Below are 8,779 nucleotides of genomic sequence, written 5' to 3'. Positions count from 1 at the left end.
GTCCCAGAGTGCGGCTCGATCTCAGTCCTCCCAGACAGTGCCTATAACTGAGGAGCATGAGGGAGCCTCAGCCCTAGCTCCAGCACCTCCAGCTCCTCCACCGAATTCTTCTGGCCAAGATGTGAAAGAGGCCATTAATTTGTTGACTCGGTTGGTTGCGGCCCAGGATCAGAGGCAAAGTTCAGGGCATGGTGATAGGGCTGTTAGTGCAAGGGCCCGTGATTTCATTACTTTGAACCCTCCGGAATTCTTTGGGTCAAAACCGGAGGAGGATCCTCAGGATTTTATTGATGGTATGCTAAGGACGCTACGATTGATGCATGCTTCAGACACCGAGTCGGTGGAACTATCGTCATATAGATTGAGGGATGTCTCGATTCAGTGGTATACGGTATGGATGGCTTCACGGGGAGCAAATGCACCTCCCCCGGTATGGCAAGAATTTGTTGATACTTTTCTCCGTCATTATATTCCCCCAGAAGTTCGGCGAGCTAGGGCCGATGAATTCTTAAATTTGAGGCTAGGCAGTATGAGTGCCCTAGAGTATAGCCTCTGTTTTAACTCCTTGGACAGGTATGCTTCGGCCATGGTAGCAGATATGGGCGATAGGGTACACCGATTTGTAAAGGACCTAGGGCCCCATCTGATGGACAAATACTTGACTGCGTCCCTTCAGGACGGTATGGATATTGCCCGCATTCAGGCACATGCTCAGAACTTAGAGGAAAGCCTACAGCAGCGGGTCGTGACAAAATGTCTTTGGAATCTTAATTAGAACCGTTAAGTAACCTTTTTTACTTGTAGAAACATCATATACTTCTTACCCTGCATCAGTCTATCTACCATACGACCACATGTAATTTTCCGAGGTGTAACACTCTTCCCCCCTTTAAAAACATTCGTCCTCGAATGTTAAATTCTCGGGAATCCTACAGAAAGTTCGCCAGAGTTTCCTTTGTATCATGGCGCTACCATCTTGTCACAACAGCCCACAATAACATCGTCTCCCAAGTCATTTCCTCTCGATTATGGTTTCACCACAAGATCTTAACTGAGGCTATGTCTTTATTTCTAAGTTTCCGCACTTGCCTATCTAGTATAGAAATAGGTACCTCTTCATAAGCCAACCTTTCCGTAACTTGAACATCATCTACAGGCATGATTCTAGTAGGATCTCTGACACACCTACAGAGCATTGATACATGGAAAACTAGATGGACAGATTCAAGTTCTGGGGGTAAGTCCAGTTCATAAGCTACTTGGCCTATCTTGCAAACAATCTTATAAGGTCCAATGTATCGAGGACTAAATTTTACCTTTTTATCAAATCTCATCACGCCCTTCATCGGTAATACCTTTAGGAATACCCAGTCATCAATTTGGAATTCTAAGTCTCGCCGACGGTTGTCCGCATAAGATTTCCGGCGACTTTAGGCCGTCAATAATTGATCTCGGATAACCTCGATCTTTTCCACTGCTTGTTGAATCAACTCCGGACCTATTAGTTGTATCTCTCCTACTTCAAACCACCCAATTGGGGATCTACACTTTCTTCCGTATAGAGCTAGCTGCATATGGGGTCATCTGAATACTGGAATGATAGCAATTGTTGTATGCAAACTCAATAAGAGGAAAGTGACCATCCCAACTATCTCCGAAATCTAGCACACATGCCCGTAACATATCTTTCAAGGTCTGAATGGTGCGTTCAGCTTGTCCATCTGTCTGGAGGTGGAATGTTGTGCTAAGCCTCACCTGAGTACCCAAACCCTCTTGGAAAGATTTCCAAAATTTAGCAGTAAATTGTGCCCCTCTATCTGTGATAATAGATGCTGGAATACCATGAAGTTGCACCATCTCCTTAAGATACAACCTTTCATAATCTTCTGTTGAATATGTAGTTTTGACCGGAAGAAAATGGGATGATTTCATCAGTCTGTCCACGATCACCGATATGGAGTCATATTTGCGTCATGAACGAGGAAACCCTACAAAAAAATCCATGTTGATCACTTCCCATTTCCAAGTTGGAATTTCCACGGCTTGTAACAATTCTCCTGGCTTTTGATGCTCAATTTTCACTTGTTGGCAATTTGGACATTGAGCTACAAATTTTGCTATGTCTTTCTTCATTCCATCCCACCAATACATTAAATTGAGATTGTGATATATCTTTGTCGCTCCCGGGTGAATAGAATACCGAGAGTAATAAGCTTCTTCTAGAATATGACGACGTAGTCCTGCAACATTTGGAACACATAGCCTGTGTCTGTACCTAAGAACTCCATCTGTAGAAACTTCAAATGGCGACTTCTCTTTCTCATGAAATGTATCTCTATAGTGACTCAACTGGGAGTCTTCATATTGGCGCTCTCTCACCTCCATATCTAAGTACGAAATAGCTGGGTTATGAATACCAATTCCTGCATTGCCTGAATCAATTAAACGAACTCCAAGGCTGGATAGCTAGTGAAGCTCACGGATTAATTCTTTCTTCTCCGGAGGAACCTCACATAGACTACCCATTGATTTGCGTCTATGTGCATCAGCTACTACATTCGCCTTTCCAGGGTGGTATAAAATACTCACATCATAATCTTTTAGTAGTTCTAACCACCGCCTCTGTCGTAGATTCAACTCCTTCTGTTTGAAAATATATTGGAGACTTTTGTGATCTGTATAAATATCAACATGAACGCCATACAAATAGTGTCTCCACATCTTTAGTGCATGAATAACCGCATCCAATTCGAGATCATGGGTCGGATAGTTCTTTTCATGTTTCCGCAACTGTCGGGAAGCGTAGGCAATGACTTTACCGTGCTGCATCAACACACAGCCTAACCCAACACCAGAGGCATCACAATACACAACATAACCGTCTGGTCCTTTTGGAAGTGTCAGGACTGGGGTTGCAGTTAGTTTATTCTTCAATTCCTGGAAACTGTGTTCACAGGCATCAGTCCACTGGAATTTTGCTGATTTCTGAGTTAGCTTCATTAATGGTGCTGAAATAGAAAAGAATCCTTTTACAAATCTTCTATAATAGCGTGCTAATCCCAAGAAGCTACGGACCTCTGTCGGTGTTGTGGGCCTTGGACAAGTCTTCACAGCCTCTATTTTCTGGACATCTACTCGAATGCCATCAGCTGAAATAATATGGCCTAAGAAAGCCACAGAATTTAGCAAAAACCCGCATTTCGAAAACTTAGCATACAACTCGCGAGCCCAAAGAATACCAAGGACAATACGCAAATGGTCTGCCTGCTCCGCTTCTGTCCGAGAGTATACTAGAATATCATCAATGAACACAATCACAAATAGATCTAAAAGAGGCTTGAATACATTATTCATCAAATTCATAAACATTGTCGGGGCATTAGTCAACCCAAATGACATTACCCGAAATTCATAGTGGCCATATCTCGTTCTGAAAGCTGTTTTGGGAATATCTTCTTCTCTAACTCTCACTTGATGATACCCTGATCATAGATCAATTTTGGAAAATCATTTGGCACCCTATAATTGGTAGAACAAATCATCGATTCTTGGAAGCGGATATCTGTTCTTTATCGTCACCTTGTTCAGCTGCCTATAGTCAATGCACATCCGTAGGGAACCATCTTTCTTTCTCACAAATAGGACTGGTGCTCCCCACGGTGACGAACTGGGCCTAATGTATCCCTTCTCGAGCAAATCCTTCAGTTGTGCCTTTAGTTCTCTCAATTCCGCAGGATCCATTCTGTAAGAAGGAATAGAGATTGGTCTAGTATCCGGTAATACATCAATCGTAAAATCAATCTGTTACACCTCAGAAATTTCCCCCGTGAACGTACAATCAATAAACTAACGGAGAATACGAGTATACGATGTTTTAATCAGAAGGGAATGACATTTGACGACCCTAAGCAAGATTTCAAAGGCAATGGGAATAAGAGATAGGTTATGTTTCACAATGACTAATTATAGGTTCTGAAGACGTGAAAGTTGCAGATTTGCTGTTATGTCCCGTGTTTCGTATAAGTGGAAATCGAGAAATAATTACGACTTGTGTGTTATAAGGAAATATTTCTGATTTTGGTGAATATGACTATGTTGGTTATGGAATCATTAATGTCAAGACCTCGGGGAAGGCCGAGGGTAAATTTGGAATTTCGAAAATTAGTTTCGGGAATTACAAAATGGGACGTTTTATGAATTGGGCCAAGAAAAATACTACACAAAAATTGAGGCCCAAGACTTTAAAGTGGCCGGCCAAGAGGCAAGTCCAAGCCCATTCCTTGCAAGTCATGTGCTATGCACATGACATTAAGTGGATATATATCACTTTTATCTCTTTGAATTATCAAGTCTTACATAGCAAAACAAAAGTTGAAGAACACCACAAAAAAAAAAAAAAAAACACCTCTCGGCCGAGAATGGAAAAAAGAGAGAAAAAAATTTGGCAAGCTTGGTTCTAGCATTAAAAATCTTGGTTTCTACATAATTGTGAAGTGCTCAAGACGCTCTCCGTTGTAGTACAATTAGTTTGACGAAAGGGCGACGTTTGCGGCAAATCGGGATTTCAAGAAAAAGGTGAGATTTCTATGCTTTTATGTTATGGAATGGACATATATGTGTTAGTAATTGGAGTAACGTGAGGATTATGGAATTGTGTTGTGGGTGAAGTAGCCGTGCATGTGTGAAAAGTTGTGTGTGGCCGTGTTCAATATAAGGTGGGGAAAGAGTCGTCTAAAGTTTATTTAAATTGGTTAGTTGTATTGTAGTGATCCCTTGTGATGCAAATGAATGTTTGATGAATTGATTTGGTGTTAGAAAATGATTTCGGATATTATCGGAAAGCGTATACCTTCGGTATCATTGTATATTTAGGGTGCTAGAGACTTTAAATATGAATTTCTAATGATGTTAATGAATTCGGAATGAAACGACGCAAGTTAGAATGTTCGTCGCGACTTTTGATGTTTTGAATGAAATATGGAAAATAATGAATCTCGGGAACTTTCGTATATGGTTTGGAGTATATTTGGGATGTGATTGAAAGGATCTTGAATGAGTAAATGAATATAAGGATGTGGATATAGATTTGGAATTTTGGAAGTATGAATGAAAGTTGCCAACTTAAGTAATAAAGTTGAACTTTGAACCTAGAGTGGTTTGGTTATTGTTTGTGTTGTTTGTTGATGTGTGGGCTGTTGTTATTGATATATTTTGAGCCGAGCTAAGTCTCGGGGATGTTAGATTTATAGGGGAAATGCTGCCGAAATTTCGGTAGGCAAAAATGGAGTTAAAGGCATTTTTAAGCCTAAGAATCTCAATTGGTAACTTTGACCATTTGCAGATTTTAGACGAAACGGGACTGGACTTTTGGGAGAGCATGCGACGTCTGAAAGGTATGTAAAGTCCCCTACTCCTTCATTTGGCATGTCTTAGTATCCTAGGCGAATATTGGAACTTCCGGAGCATTCCTGCTCCTCGAAACCCGATCCACAGAAAAGTTACTATTCATTCAATTCAATTGAAGCCTAAGGGCTCTATTTTGGCTAGAATGCCACCATTCGTTCGAAACCTATTGAAATGTGGTCGGGTAACTTACAAATGATTATGTATGACCCTTTGGCCTATAAATGTTCGAAAAATATGTTCGCCGCCTCAATTTGCCTCGAGGTGGGCCCGTTAACCCCGAGACGCCCTATTTGACTTATTGGGCTGTCCTTTTGAATAAAGTTTGAAATGATGCTTTCGATTTTGGAACTTCCTCCTATGGGATATATTTTGAATATTACGATGCGCTAAGTTATGTTTTGAGCCATATGCACTATTTTGGAAACGTTTTGTGAAAGGAAACCTTATATCGACTAAGTATTCGATTATTTTGTACTAAAGAACGATTTGTGAAACTATTATGTTTTGAAAGACTATTTTGAAGTATGATTTGCATTTGTTTGCTCACGACTCCGCTCGTGCCTTATTATGATTTCGTTCACCGGTTACCGGGCCGGTTTTGATTCGTGCGCCTTATGACAAATTCGGCCGTATGCTGTGTTACGGTTCCCGAGGCTTCGCCATAGGGCCGGGTTCCGTTGGAGTTATGCTGTGATATGGCTCGTGATGCGATACGCTCACCTATGATTATGTTTGTGTTCGGGGATGTACGGAGATTTGAAACCTTCTGGTGTTATGCTGTGTGTGGCGCCAGCGTCGGAGTGGCGACCACGTTCTTGAGCTTTGCATGATTTTCGCCTGCATTATGTATATGTATATGACTTGATATGGATTTTGACACTCCGGTTTGTTCTCTACTTTGTCTTTTGATTTGCTTTCAGTTTGGTCCATATATCTGTACTCCGTGCTTTACATACTCAGTACATATTTCGTACTGACCCCCTCTCTTCGGGGGGCTGCGTTTCATGCCCGCAGGTACAGAAGCTCGTTTGGGAGATCCTCCGGTTTAGGCTACTCATTCTGCTGTGTTAAAGAGCTCCCCTTGATCTGGAGCCTAACTTTTGGTACATACCCCCTGTTGTGTGTGCATTCTGTACATTTGACTATTTGGGTACGGCGGGGCCCTGTCTCGCCATCTGTCGTTGTTTTGAGTTCGTAGAGGCCTGTAGTCATATATGTGGGGCGAGGGTCCTATGTATGTTTGTTCGATTTTGTTTTCTGGTCTTAAAGCGGTCCGTTTGTTATGATGGCCCTAAATGGCCCTTATGCTTCTATTTGCACTTTTGACCGGCGATGGCTATTCCGCCGCTCAGTTTGTATTTGATATGACACTCTGATTTGTGCGACCGCTTAAGACATATCTTGATATAACCTGTGTTTGATATGATTTTGTAAAATTCTGAAATAAGTTTGGATGTGCTATCGAATATGCGATTTGGTCTGGGTACCCAGGTAGGGTGCCAGTCGCGGCCACGGGGCTGGGTCGTGACAAAAGTGGTATCAGAGCAGTTTGTCCTCGGAATGTCTACAGGCCGTGTCTCGTAGAGTCTTGTTTATCGATGTGTTGTGCACCACATCTATAAACAGGAAGCTACAGGGCATTTAGGATGTTACTCTTCTTTGGAATCTTAGATTGTGCGATAGAGCCAGCTGTAGGAAGTGAATTCCCTTTTTTTCTCTAACCCTTGATTGCAGCTGGAGAGTGGTGTCGATGTATGACAATGACTGCTGATATTGGAAGCTATACAAAATCTGGTAAGAAATGTTACGAAAGACGTATGTTGGGTAAGGTATTCTGAAGTACGATTAAAACATAAAGTCGAGCAGCGAAAAGAGAAATAAATATGAAAAGTGTAGCTGGCGCAGTCGAGTTGGGCATGTGAGGTAAGCCTCGGCATATTTATATTTTTGTTTGTAATTGTTAGCCCGTGTGGCTATGAGGTGATATGATGTGATATGTATGTATGTATATGTGGTGGCCCTGTGAGGCCCGGTTGGTATTTCCTGTGTACAGGTTTTGGGATAGTAAGAAATATAGAGGAACCTCTGCCCAAATTTTTCTAGGAATACGAAAAGGGAAATGGGATATAAATTCTTAACCTTTCTTGAAGATCGATACCATTATGATAAACCTATTATGGTGGATTAAAAGATACCCTTCGTGTTATTTGTAAGGAGCATTACCTTTACCGGGAAAATTTTATCTCAAGTAAATATATACGAGTAGTAGATTCGCAATTCATTTGGAGAGACCAGAAATATGTTTTAACCCCATTTTGTTTTAGCACAACCCATGTGAAGGGCAAAAAGTCCGACGATCAAGGTTTCTCAAACTGGAAGAATACAAAACGTATGATAAGCAGTTGAGAATTTAGCGGTTCGCTCTCGGCATAAGTATATAGATATGTATAACCGTGGGGATAATTATGTGAATTAGGCATTTGATGATTTCGCGAAGTTCGTCGGACTCTAGTCTTCTTGTGCTGATGGTTGGAAGATACCTTACAGTAACATTCTGTCAGTTTCCCTCGACTATTTGGAGACGGAATTTGTAGAATACGAATTTAGACTTGTGGGCTGTTTGAAAGTACATATGTATGCATGGAGGTAAATGTTGAGAATTTACAAGTGACGACACGGTAATCACCAAGTCAGAAAAGTAATAGAATTCTCGTAGGCCGGGGTGGGGCCCACTACGAGGACGTTTTGAAAAGTTGTTAAGACCCCGATTTGTCTTAAATTATGTGACAAAGGTCGTGAGTGGCGATCGACGAAATTATATTAGTTCTAACGCGTCAAATTGCGTGAAGGTTTCGGGGTTAAGCGTGCTCAAGCCAGAGCAATTCTGGGATGGGTGACCCCCCTGGGAAGTAATGTAACACTTTTGCACAAGTGTAAGCATGCTAGATATAGATGAAAGTTTGGGGTAATTTAAAGGAAAAGAGAATGTGTGGAGTAATTAGTGCCCTTGCAGGAGTCGCGCAGGACGAGGCGGACTAAATGGGCAAAAAGAAAAGGTACAACACCGCTTGGGAAATTGAGCGAATTTGAATAACAGTCAGAGACGTTCGTCAGTAAAGTATGAGTAAATATATCCATATGTGTGTATGTGTATGTGTATGTGTGTGGGTGTATGATTTTCGTTTGGTGCCCATGTGGGATAAGAGCCGAGTCCCGGCAACCAAGGTTGTGGTAGACGAAAGGTTTTACTACACCGAATACGTGAAGCGAAGCGGGGGCGACTATCCGAATGTTGTCAAGGGATAGAAAAGCCCCATTTACATTACAACTTAGTTTGGAATGACGCTGTTTGAAAGAGAAAATGAGTATGGAG

Source organism: Lycium barbarum, chromosome 1, assembly GCF_019175385.1.
Source record: "Lycium barbarum isolate Lr01 chromosome 1, ASM1917538v2, whole genome shotgun sequence".
NCBI classification, from domain to species: Eukaryota; Viridiplantae; Streptophyta; class Magnoliopsida; order Solanales; family Solanaceae; genus Lycium; species Lycium barbarum.
This window is presented reverse-complemented; position numbering follows the sequence as displayed.